Source organism: Protopterus annectens, chromosome 8.part0, assembly GCF_019279795.1.
Source record: "Protopterus annectens isolate FY-2018-M chromosome 8.part0, PAN1.0, whole genome shotgun sequence".
NCBI classification, from domain to species: domain Eukaryota; kingdom Metazoa; phylum Chordata; order Ceratodontiformes; family Protopteridae; genus Protopterus; species Protopterus annectens.
In genome coordinates, this window is record NC_056741.1 from 1,577,175,454 (window position 1) to 1,577,189,988 (window position 14,535).

Genomic DNA, 14,535 nt, shown 5'->3' on the forward strand with positions numbered 1-14,535 from the left:
ATCCAGAGTAGGCCTTTACTTGGTGCAAACACAAGCGCTTTCACAATTAAGCTTCTTCAGGTGTATGTAAGCACTGAATACAACCACACCTTTATACTCACATTACATCACATGTTACATAGTCATATGACTAGATCTAACTATCAAACTTTATTAACAACTACTATGCACAACTAAATGTTTAAACATTTTATATAAATACATGTATTGATTCAAATGTAAAACTTAAAAATATGCATATAAATACACATTTAAAAACATAAATATCTGATGAATGATCAGGTCTGTACAAATGTATATAACATTCATCTTCTATCTGCGAAGGGGTCTCATCTTAAGTTTAGGCTTAAGGGGTATACACTCATTCAAACCATGTCCTTCCATACCTCTGAGTTTCGTGATCCAAAATGCTTCTCAGTTCTCTGTCTTATTACGTATATCCCCACGTCTCAAACTTTCGTGTGACAAAGCTATCACTCTAAACTTAAAGGTTTGAGAGCTATCAAACTCCATCACATGCTTCGCTAGTGCATTATTCCTATTTCCCCTCCTAATATTGTAGATGTGCTCTCTGATCCGGTCTTTCAAATATCTATCCGTCTTCCCCACATAAAATTTCCTGCAGATATCGCAGCTTGCCAGGTAAACCACATGTTGGTTCAAGCAAGTTGCTGCTGCCTTAAAATAAAAATCTTGCTTTAAATCAGGATGATGGAAACAAACGCTTCCATCAATGTATATACACCAATTACAACGCCCACAAGGTGTAGTCCGTCCAGGTCCTGTATCAACATGAATTTCTCTAGGAAAACATAATCTCCTTTTCAAAGATCTGTCATTTCTATAGCTGAATCTAGGTGTGTTACCAATCAAACCTGCTACATCTTTATCTGTCAAAAGAATTTGCCAGTTCTTCCTAACTATGTCTGTGTACCTATATACATCTGTTGTATATTTCAAGGGCATTCTAATATTATTGTTAGTCGGTGTTATGTGTCTTTTATCATCAGGTTTACTCCTGTGTGAAAAATAGGGTTTAGCTTGGTCTTTCCTCTTCTCGACAGCTGAGGGTATATACATACCATAACACTGTCCATGCAAAAGTAGCTTTAGAAGCTCTCATGCTCACCCCTGCCGGCTATTGTTGGATTGCTCGGCAGACATATTGGCTGTCTGCCGTCTTATACTACTCTTAGACTCCATGCAAGTCTTCGTAAATCCGGCCCTACATGTCCAATGGTATTAAATGCCTTATTAAGGTTTCTTATGATGTTCGCTTCTTCTTTTCTATGCATAATGTCATCCACAATTTTTTTAATAGCATTAATAATTCTTGCCAATCCTTCCCCTTTATACTATACATAATGTCTGTTTTGTATTATTTTCATAAAAATCTTATAATCATTATTATTTAGTAGTATCAGTCTCCAGTTTTTTTGTTTTCTATCTTCATTCTAACATATAAATGTAAGCATTCCACTACATAATTCTTTATACATAAAACCTTCATTTAAGTATTCATTAAAAAATGTTTTATTTGCCAGTCCCTTAAATTTGTATACATTTTATATAATATTCAATCTGGTCCTACAGCTGAATACATATGTACTTGTCATAATATTTTATCTAGCTCCTTATTCTCATTTTCTGTTAACTTTTTTGCTTTCCATGTTTTTTTCACTACCTTCTTTTTTTCTTGAAACATTTATTGTACATATTGTATGTCAATATCCATAATATTTTTCTGAGTTCTTTCTATTCTTCCGTTCATATTTTTTTATTTCTGTCAATACACTACCATCTTCCTATACAAATCTGCTTAAATAACTCAATACTTCTCCCATTTTGCTTGTGAAAATATATTTCTTTAAGTAACAGTTCTTGTATTTTTCTTGATTTCTTTCATATAATTCTTTCATTAGTCAAAGTACTTTTTATCATTATCTTCTAAATTTTCCAATGCATCATTATATGTTCTTTTATGGGTTTTTTTTTCATTCTCTGGCTTTCTCACATTATATTATATTTATATTATATCTTATATAATATAAATATAATTAATATTTTATATTATATTTTGATATGTTTTCCTTAAATATCATCCAACATTCAGACCATTTTTTCTAAAATGTTCTCATAGTAACATGATCTTTCCATAACCGTACCATTACTCTCTTTACTTCTTCATTCCATACTTTCTCATTTATTATTTTTATTCCTTTACCTATTTTTATATATTCCTGTTTCCCTTTATCTCTAGGCATATTGCTAGATGATCAGAATATCCTGTTTCTGCTACCTCCCCTTCTCCTATGACTAAACCTTCTGATACTATAAAATAATTTCTGTTCTACATATACTCCTTTTGAAAATCCATGATTTTTACCCAGTTTTTAACTTACCACATCTTATAACTACTAACATTTTTCATACATAATTTCCATTCTTTCTATGCTTGCCTCTTAAATCACAATTAATGTTTTCTGTTAATATAATATTCATATTTATCTCTACATAATCTACAATCTGATGAGATAAGCTTTCCCTTTCTTTACAGTTAGTATAAGCATATAATGTTATAATTGTACATGGTATCAAAATGTATACACGCTCCCAACAGAGTGAATGTCTCCATCATCATCTTCTTTTGGCTGTTCCCGTTAGGGGTTGCCACAGCAGATCACCTGTTTCCATTTCTTTCTGTCCTCTGCATCTTGCTATGTCACACCAACCACCTGCATGTCCTCTCTCACCACATCCATAAACCTTATCTTAGGCCTTCCTCTTTTCCTGTTTCCTGGTAGCTTCATCCTTAGCATCTTTTCCCAATATACTCAGCATCCCTCCTCAGCACATGTCCAAACCAACGTAATCGTGCCTCTCTGGCTTTGTCTCCAAACCTTCCAACCTGGGCTGACCCTCTAATATACTTATTCCTAATCCTATCCACTCTCGTCACACCCAGTACAAATCTTAACATCTTTAATTCTGCCACATCCAGCTCAAACTCCTGCCTTTTTGTCAATGCCACTGTCTGCAACCCATATAACATAGCTGGTCTCACTACCATCTTGTAGACCTTCCCTTTCACTCTTACAGGTACTCTTCTGTCACAAATCACTCCTGACACTCTTCTCCACCTACTCCATCCTGCCTGTACTATCTTCTTCACCTCTCTTCCACACTCACCGTTACTCTGAACTATTGACTCCAAGTATTTAAACTCATCCACCTTCGCCACCTCTACTCCTTGCATCCTCACCATTCCTCTATCCTCCCTCTCATTCACACACATATATTCTGTTTTAGTCCTGCTGATCTTCATTCCTCTTCTCTCTAGAGCATATCTCCATCTCTCCAAGGTCATCTACACCTGTTCCCTACTCTCACTACAGATCACAATGTCATCTGCAAACATCATAGTCCATGGGGACTCCTGTCTGATCTTGTCTGTCAACCTGTCCATCACCATTGCAAATAAGAAAGGACTCAGAGCTGACCCTTGATGTAACCCCACCTCCACCTTAAACGCATCTGTCACTCCCACCACAGACCTCACCGCTGTCACACTACCCTTGTACATATCCTGTACCACTCTTACATAGTTTTCTGACACTCCTGACTTCCTCATACAATATCACAACTCCTCTCTAGGCACCCTGTTATATGCTTTCTCTAAGTCTACAAAAACACAATGCAACTCCTTCCGACATTCTCTGTACATCTCCATCAACACTCTCAGAGCAAAGATCGCATCTGTAGTGCTCTTTCCTGACATGAAACCATACTGCTGATCACTAATCATCATGTCCCTTCTTAACCTTGCTTCCACTACTCTTTCCCATAACTTCATGCTGTGACTGATCAGTTTTATCCCTCTGTAGTTACTACAGCTCTGCACATCACCCTTATTCTTAAAAATCGGTACCAAAACACTTTTTCTCCATTCCTCAGGCATCCTCTCACTTTCCAAGATTTCATTAAGCAATCTGGTTAAAAACTCCACTGCCATTTCACCTAAACACCTCCATGCTTCCACAGGTATGTCATCTGGGCCAACAGCCTTTCCATTCTTCATTCTCTTCATAGCTATCCTTACTTCCTCCTTGTTAATCCATTGTACTTCATGATTTACTATCCCTACATCATCCAACCTTCTCTCCATCTCATTCTCTTCATTCATCAACCCCTCAAAGTACTCTTTCCATCTCCTCAACACACTCTCCTCACTTCTGAGTATGTTTCCCTCATTATCGTTTATCACCTTTACCTGCTGTACATCTTTCCTAGCTCGGTCTCTCTGTCTAGCCAATCGGTACAAGTCCTTTTCTCCCTCCTTAGTGTCCAACCTGTCATACAACTCTTCATATGCCTTATCCTTAGCCTTCACCACCTCTCTCATTGCCATGCACCTCATCTCCTTATACTCCTGTCTACTTTCTTCATCTCTCTGACAATCCCATTTCTTCTTTGCCAACCTCTTTCTCTGTATACTCTCCTGTACTTCCTCATTCCACCACCATGTCTCCTTGTTGTCCTTCCTCTTTCCAGATGTGATACCAAGCACCTTTCTAGCTGTCTCTCTTACTAGCTCTGCTGTAGTTACCCAGCTATTTGGTAACTCTTCACTGCCACCCAGTGCCTGCCTTAACTCATCCCTGAACTCCACCTCACAATTACCCTTTTTCAATTTCCACTACTTGATCCTTGGTGCTGCCCTCACACTCCTCCTCCTCTTCTTGATAACCAACGTCATCCTACAAACCACTATCCTATGCTGTCTAATGACACGTTCTCTGGTCACCAGTTTACAGTCTCCAATCTCCTTCAAACTGGCCCTCCTACATAAGATATAATCCACCTGTGTGCATCTTCCTCCACTCTTGTATGTCACCCTATACTCCTCCCTCTTGTTAAAATACGTATTCACCACAACCATATCCATCCTTTTCGCAAAATCCACTACCATCTGACCTTTTGCATTCCTTTATTTAACACCATACCTACCCATCACTTCCTCATCCCCTCTGTTCTCTTCACCAACATGCCCATTGAAATCTGCTCCAATCACCACTCTCTCACCCTTGGGTACAGTCATCACCACTTCATCCAATTCACTCCAAAATTTTTCTTTCTCATCCATTGCGCACCCAACTTGTGGAGCATACGCACTAACAACATTCATCATTACACCATCAATTTCCAGCTTCATAAACATCACTCTATCCGACACTCTTTTCACCTCCAAAACACTCTCAGCATACTGTTCCTTCAGAATAACTCCTACGCCATTTCTCCTCCCATCCATACCATGATAAAACAATTTGAACCCACCTCCGATGCACCTAGCCTTACTCCTTTTCCATCTGGTCTCTTGCACACACAATATACCAACCTTCCTTCTGTCCATCATATCAGCTAGCTCTCTCCCTATACCAGTCATACTGCCAACATTCAAAGTTTCGACCCTCACTACCACAGTCCTAGCCTTTCTCCTCTCCTCCTGCCTTTGGCCATGTCTTCCGCCTCATTACTGAATTCCATATCATGAAGCGCACATTATTGTACAGCATTAGGTTTTTTACATCTTCTTACACTATACTTTTATGTTCTATTATGCCTGCTATATAGAGTAAGGTTATCAAGACACCCATTCCATATATTAGATAGATCGCTAAAGACTGGGAAGCTATGTGAGGGAGTGCATAGTGGGTTATGAGCATATTGAACATAAATCTGTTGTACACAATTTTAAATTACAACATTCATTACATCATTATATAATCTCTGACTAGAAAGTGTTACTAATATTATTAGCAAAACATCTTAATGATACACAAAAATTCTATATATCTATATTATATAGATATCTAGTGATGTACTTATTACAAATTTATGCTTACTTGCACGCTTTTATGGTGTAAGATTTTATGAAAAGTCCAAGTATTACTGTCTTTCTGTATTTTGTTTATATTTTACTTTTGTGTTAGTGCAACAATACAGATTAGACAGGCATGTACATATCCTTTGCATTTCTGGCTGGTAGGTGAATATTGTTATGTAGCGGCATGCTAATTTATTGCTTTCGATTGCAGTCTACATTTAAATGTTTTATGTTTTGCAGAGCATCATGATCGAGATATCTATAAATGAGTCACATCAGCTCTCAAAATTAGGATGACATATAACCGAGTGGTTAGTAAACTAGATATACACAGACACGCTGTATATAAAAATTTTTTGTAAAAAATTTTTTATAAGTATCACAGACAGTATAATATATAGATACATTTGTGCTAATTATTTTAATATTATCTACAAACTAACTAAGCATACACCCAAGTAATGAGATTTGCAATATAGAAATTACATTATTTGTGGTAGCAGCTTTTATATATATATCGAATGTCGAATTTTAAGTGAAAGAAAGGAAGTGTTAGCAATATTGTCAGTTTTAGAATGTATCTTTAAATGTTTGATTGATTAATGGGTTCTAACACGTGATGATTATATAAAAAGGAAACTGAAAATTTTTTGAATTTTAACAGTCTGACGAAGCTCTATGTGAAAGCGCTTACTTGATGCATGCGAAATAAAACCTGATTTTATTTTATAGGAAACTGAGTACATTGCCTTTTGTAGATAGTTGTTTATACTGGATTTGCTACTGTGCTGTGGTTGCCTCTTCTCTGTTATACTTGGACTCTTTTGTTTTATAGTTGTACATGCTTACTCTTTCCATTTTAAATCTAGAATGGTTAACCTTCCCATAAAGTTGCATCTAATATCTTTGCTGTATTAATACAGAATATGGCTGTTCCAGAACATCTCTCATTTCCCAAATTCCAGATTATCTTTTCCCCCATAGTTTCTCTTTTTGTAATCATTCCTCATTTGTTAAAAATCTTATGTCTTCTAATATAATTACATATACATCACACACATTACACCACTCTAAAATCCCTATTTTTCTTACTATATTCTTAATACAATTCACATTTACAGAAAGCACTCTAAATTTTTCTTTTCCCTTTTCCTTAGATTTATGGTTTCCTGGGTTCAGAGATAATTACTAGCCTTGCTGTCTTAATGGACCATTCTACCCTAGCCAATTTCCATCAAAAAGGTGAGAATCACACATTCTGGCTTGTGTCTGTGAGTCAAACACCTTAACAGTTATACCACCCCCTAACCATTAGCTGTGTGTTCTTTTCATCTCTTTCCTTTCTTTTTTTATTTTTTACCTTTCCCTTTAAATGTTCTTTTTCTGTCTTTCACCATTTTACCAATAGAATTTTTTTTCTTTTACTATTTAAAACGTATGTCTTTTTCATCACTTATTTTCAGAGCTTTCTTCTATGTCCTCTTTATTGTTATTTTTCTTCTATTTCTACATCTAATTTTCTGTCTTTGTTCATTTTCTTCTCTTTCTTTTTCTTTTTCCTTACTTTTACTTATACTTTTACAATCCATCCATAAATGTCCAATTTTGTTACATTTATAACATTTCAATTCACATTTTTGCATCATGTCCCATTTCTCCACAAATATAGCATTTTCTTTTAGCACAATTGCTTATCAAGTGTCCTTTTTTTCTACAAAAAATGTTTTGGGCTGCCGCCAGTATTTTACAACACCCATACACCCCTCCACATTTATCATGCTTAGTATATGTATCATTTTTCTCTTTCTGTTCCTAACATAATATTAAAATCCCATCTACCAGTCCATAAACCAATTTTTATAATAAAGTTTTGCAATATCCAGTACTTCTTTACAAACGTTTTCAGATGTCCTTTTAAAGTTTCTCTTTCCACCTCTATTCAAAACTGTAAACGAATTAGCTTTTTTTGTTTCCCTTTTATATGCTTTTATCACATAAAGATTCCATGGGTTACACTATTTCTTTTCTTCATATTTTCCAAGAAAATTTTCCATTGAAAAAAACAGTCTCATATGATATCACAAAATTTATCTTTGTTAATAAGAATAAATGCTTTTACCCCATGTGCTTTTATACCCAAATTAGCTATTAAATTGTCTCACACGTCATACCTGTAAATTTATTTGTCTTCTTTACTTTGAATCCTTACCACAAACTTCCATTTTTCATTATTTTCTCTCTTTTTCTTTTCTGCTACTCACCTTTTGCCTTCTTTTACGTTCTCTGTATATGTTTTCTTTTTCAGCTTACCACCATTCTTCAGGATTGTCTGTGCAATCTCCTTTCGTATGTTCTCCATAATGTTCTCCCAGGAAATGTTTCCTTTATTTTCTGGCTCACTCTGCATCATCATTTCTTTAGGTAAATCATCCTACAACCCTCCCTACTAGAGGGTTGTAACTCTGGATCCATTATTTGCCGACCCATCTTCAACTCATTATCTCCTGCTCTCTCCATCTGCCTCCCTGTTTCTCAGGGCCATCTTTGCACCTGGAATGGAAACAAGAAGTGCTCATGCAAAACGGAACACTCTCACAACAATAGCGATTAGGGGAAGATCCCCAGCGCCCTGGCCAAGTGACACTAACTCAATTAACAAGTGTATATAAATACATTTCTACAAGTGGATCCCTTCTAGGTTGCTGCAGCAACAGTACTTTTAGACTGCACAAGAAAGAAAGAAAGAAAGAGAGAGAGAGAGAGAGAGAGAAAGAAAGAAAGAGAGAGAGAAAGAAAGAAAAAGAAAGGAAGAAGAACTAATAACAAGGTGGAATTCTCTGTCTGGCTAAAGACAGAAAAATCTTTTATTTGATGTGGAAATTTCAAAGCCATTAAACTTGACAAAATTAGGTTTATACTAAACAAATCATGTGCTTTCCAATATATTTGTGTAATTGTGAATATGTTTAATTTGTTTATTTGTGTTTGTTAATTTGGAGTTAGAACACTGATCTAGTTGCAATGTTTTCAGGTGCAGACAAAGTGGATAACATATAATTAAACAAAGTAACTATATGGTGAAAAATAAAGTTTGTGACATAATGCATATATGGTAGAACAGTCATAAAAAGTGAAGCAAACAAATACAGAAAATGCAGTGAAGTAATGGTTAAACAGTGGTTCAGTCAATGGTGTGTCTACTTACCTATAGTAAATAAAGCAGTATCGGTTGAATACAGAGAGAGGATATTGAAATCAGTACATACAGATTTTGAGCTATATAAAATAGTTACCAAAGTAACACTGAGTATGTAAAGGGTTAGGACCCTTAGGGCACAATGAAAGAAAATAAATGAAAGAGGAGTAACAAACATAAAAATGGCTGAGAGAGAAGATAAAGTAAAGAAATGTCAGTTTTACATTAATGGAGGGAGAAGATAAGAGGAGAATGAGAGAAGTGAATTAAGAAGTGATGGTTATTAGTGGAGCGGGCAGGAGGGAAGTGGAAAACATAGGTGTCACCTGAGAGAAGGTGACTTTTTAAATTTTAATACACCCCTATATTCTGTTATTGTTGTGGAACCATTTTCATCAAGCTTGTTTGAATATGTATTTTTTAAAACACTACAAAATGTAGTGAATGAGGTGATTTATTTTATATTACCAGGAAGTGATTGCCATGTTTTAGGAGCTAAAAGAGAAAATGGGAGGAAGGTGTGATGTATTAAGTCAGTTGCTTTTCTGAGATCAGTAATCCTTATGACCATATTCTTTATCATATTCTGACTTATGTCCTCTGTTAGACCATACAGATCAGTCATGGTACACCTTATAGCTCAAAGCACATCTTGAAAGCGTAACCGGATTTTCTGTTTGTGTTCAACAAGTTGGTTCCCTGTAATCTTTTCCAGTATTTTGCTGAGGATGGTTGGAATGGAGACTGGACTCGAGTCATTGGGAGATGTGGTTTAAACAAATAAAGGATAGTGATCTGCCACAGTCTTTGTTTACTGACTGTTTTTCTAACAGAGACCAGTATTTCTGTTTTTATTGATTTGAAGTGGAAAGAGGGCAGCCAGTGGTTGAATTTGTAATAACACTGATGGGGACTTGGTACTGAAGGGGAATAGAGGAAGTAGTGAAGGGAATTCAGTCAAGAAATATTGTGGTGGTGGGTAACCAGTTGAATATGTGGGGCAGTCTTCTTTGTATGAGCCTTTCATAGGGATCTTACCTATTAAATGAATTTAATGAGTACAAGGAAATTGTGCAGAACTAATGAAATGCCATGTTTTCATTACAGATGATCAATAAATTATAGCTTAAAATAGAAATAAATGCCTGTGATGATTCAAATAATGAAGTAAAAACATATATGTTTACTGATTGTTGCAAGTACGTGCATACTTCTGGTTCCTTTTGATTAAATAAATATCACTCTTTTGAATGAAGTCTGGTTTTTGAGATGGTATTCTGCCCATACAAAAACTTGCTTATAAAATGTACATCGATGCCATCATACTGGTCTTTTCCATTTTGTGTTTTGCTTGTGGCACAACTTCTTTATAATGCCAAATCTGAATAAAATTCATCTTTAGACACAAAAGTTGCCAAAGCTGAATTCCACATTGTGCCGTGTATGTGTGTGTGTGTGTGGGGGGGGGGGGGTGGGGGGGGGGGTGCCTACAGGAATGTAGTGCAGTCAAGATCAAAGAAGTTTATACATTGCCAGCATGAGCTTCCAATCCACTTTTCAATAGATCATGTTTGACTGCATTAAATGCCTTATTGAACCCTTTAAGTGACCGGTTGACCTGCATGATGAAGTAGTGCAAATATAGTGCATCCACACACAGGGTCAACTACTCTTTATACAGTCATGTGCATAAGACATGATTTAAGCATTTCCCTCAGCCCAATCCCATGCATAACTTGTCTCATCAGTAAAGAAAAAGAAGCAAACATTCTGTACCTCCAAGCAAAGACAATTTACGGCATTAATTTTCTAACAGGTGTCTTTCCCAAACAGGTCACACATATTTTGGTGCATGCATCTTAATATCCTAAGTCAGTCTGCATATTTTCAATGAGCTTGTGAGCACAGTAACATTCCAATTAATAAATTATAATTCAGTGGTGTTCAGCCTGCCTTTAGGTATGACAGCATTCATGTTAACAACCATTTTCTCCCACCTGTCCAACCTCCTTACTCCTTGTCATAAAAAAGTCAAACCTCCCACACCAGAATGGTAAGGTTTTATATTCTGCAACATGAACACCAAACATGAGCACAAACTGTGTCCAGCTGCAAGTGTATTACATGAAAAATAACTACAAGCCATGTTTAGATCAAAACACTGCAAATGTTCCATGCATCTGATGACTTCCTTTGAATCCCAGGTCCCATTCTTGAAGGGATCAATATCTATTCAGCAGTTTAAGACAATGGGAGACTGCCAAAGCTAAACGTCTAAGAACTAACTGTACAAGATTTTGTTATTTTATGCTGATAAATTTCCAGTATTCCATTACAAAGAAAGAGAACCACTGCATGGAGGATGAAAATAATTACTCTGCCCTCTGTAATGCCCATCTCCAAAACCAAAAGTTCTCATAGCAATGTAACCTTTTCTATGAGGCTTAGAGGTGCAGTTGTTCTCACTGTTGTCTTATAGTGCATAGTTCTCAGCTTGGGGTACATTGGGTTTGCAGTCTGCAGTCACTGTTGTCTTATAGTGCGTAATTCTCAGCTTTGGGTGCATTGGGTTTGCAGTCTGCAGTCACTGTTGTCTTATAGTGTGTAGTTCTCAGCTTGGGGTACATTGGCTTAGCAGTCTGCATGCTCTCCTTATTTCCACTTGAGTTGTCATTGGAATACCTTCTTTAATATCTGAAACCCAAGGACATGCCAATAACACGTGTGAGTAGGGTAATATGTTTATATGTGTGAATGTGTGTATATGTAAATCCATACGTGAAAGTGAGAGTGAAAAATTCTCTTTCCGAACAGTAAAAACATTCCTTTCACACTTGCACTGTTTGTAACTCAGAACAATGCAGTTAAGTCAGTTTTAGAAATAATTTAATATTTTCTCAATGTTATAAGCATTTTATGGGAAGTGACCCACCAGAATGATAGCTGATCAGTTATAAACTGAAAGTGCAGCACAATAACTTGGATATTTACTCGAAACCTACTGTACATAAGATCCTGGAGAGGTAGTAAACCTGTGGATTATATCTAACTATAGTGTACAGATGTCTATCTGCTTCACAAGGACTACAATGCTGCACTGATGACTATAAAGCCATAAAGATAAGTGTTAGATGTAATAGTAGTCTAAGATGACAAAGGTATGATGAGGGCAGGCTCTAGCTGAATTAAGGACTAGACATATTCAGCATGCAATGCCCAGCTTTTTAATACAATTGTTAGAATAATTAAATGTTGCATGTAATGCCATAAAAGGGACACATCATGATGTTTAGAGCATTCCCTGACATACAGCACGGTTTCTGTATTTTCTAATGCATAAATTACCCTTCACAATCATAGTTATGCTCATTCATATATAATAAAGCCTGGTTTACAGCTTAGTAAAAGTAGCACAGCTGATAATTTCATCCTTGATCAATAACTCTGCCTTCCTGTTCACATATGCACTTGTAATTTTTCAAACATACTATGCAGAGCAATCAACCATTCTATTAATACACTACTGCCCTGCAGCTGGGTTAAAGTCTAATAATCTGAATGTGTTTGTTCAGATCTGCAAAGATATTTTCATTTTATCTGATCCTAGGGAGGAATGAGGCTTCTGTGTTAATTTCATGATGGCAGTAGTGGCATCAAAATGTTATCTTAGATTTAAAATATCTTTAATAATTTTCTCAAACACAGCTCAAACATTTTTGCATGTTTCATACTCAGAGATGATCCATAGGTAATGCCTGGTAAATAAATTTTCCTCCTATGCAATTAAAACTTTATTTAAAAAAATGCAATAATTATGATGCATCCAAAAAGGATAAAATAGCTCAGTTATTAGATATAGTACAAATCAGCAGACAGTCGAATATCTACATACTAATAAACCTGATATAAACTACTTTAAGCATTCATGTGCACCTTGATAAGTAGAATTTAAACAAGTTTCATAATATAAGCAGAGATTTGTAATTATATTGTACAGACATTCACATTATTTTTTCATTCAGATAAGACTGTATTGTTGTAAAATATTAAGCAACAGTGACAGTTTAGAATACTGAGAAGAAATGTGTTAATTTTTAGAATTAGTAAGCAAATGATAGCACGACATGGGTAAATTAAAGTAATTATTTGATTCAAACTATTTGTTATTTTTAACAATCTAACAGAGGGTAATGCATAGACAAGTACAACATTCATTTTAACACACTTGCTTTAACTTTTGTACATGATTATTCACAACTGCAAAATCTCTGTGTATAATGAAAGTCATGAAGATAGACTTTTTGAAGACAACTCAGTACATCTTTATAAGGTCTTTGTTTTTTTCACATTGCCATCATTTTTGCAATAACTACATTCATTATAGTAATAAACTCAGAGGAATTATCTGAACTGATTAATGATGCGTATGTTAAGATTTTGTTTTGACTTCAGTAAATTGTTTTGAGCAGCAGTATTATAAATATGGCAAACAACTGAGAAGGGCTGCACCCATTAAAATCCACATAGCAGAGATCTGCTTTATTCACAAACACCTGATAACTGCTGGTGTAACGTGCACAAAACAATTACATGCTAAGTACACTCAGAACACAGGAGTATGTGTGCAAGTGTGAGCAGACAGCCTTGGGAACAATTCATAACCTACAAAGCAATATGTAAAAAACTATGCCTTCGCAGTTTAACCACACCTTACTGGAAAGCACAGAAATGATTTGTCATTACAATTTGTATCTTGTGTGCCATTCTTTAAACAATTTATTAAGAACAAGGGAAGCATCCTTGTCTACCAAATGTCTCTAGTGAAAAGGGTGTCCATACTGCTTTATTGCTCCATAAAGTGTTATACAGATAAATTACCTCCACAAGTATAAAAATGTCCTGTGGAACTTAGGTTCATATATTCCTACTTAGCATGTGGCCCAGGAGACTATTGATTTTCATAGCCCAATTCCCCCAAAGCACTATCTTAAGTGACTTGCTCAAGGTCACACAGTAGGCAAATGAAAGCTGAAGGAATCAAACTCCATACCACAAAAAACAGCCTGTTAACATCTTATAGCCTTAATTCTCTGTATTAACTGCCAGAAAACTTATTTTTTTCCTGTTGGTTGCCATAAATTGCATCATTGCATGGCATCAAATCTTTGAAATCAATAGAAATAAATACTTGGGATGCCTGCTCAGTATTTTGAATGTCAGGATGGAGATCACTAAGGCACTCAAGTGCTAAGCATTCAATAAAGTATACACAGATGGATTTTCTGTGTAGGCATAGTATCACAGATCTAACACGGAAACTGTCAGCCATGAGATCCAGTAAAGAGAGCAGAAGGGCGTGCACAAGCATGCTGACACGGAAGTATCCTTAGCATGCAAATCACCTCATAAGCAGGTGAAAGCCATGCAAATGAGGGTGTTTTGCAATCCAGGAAGC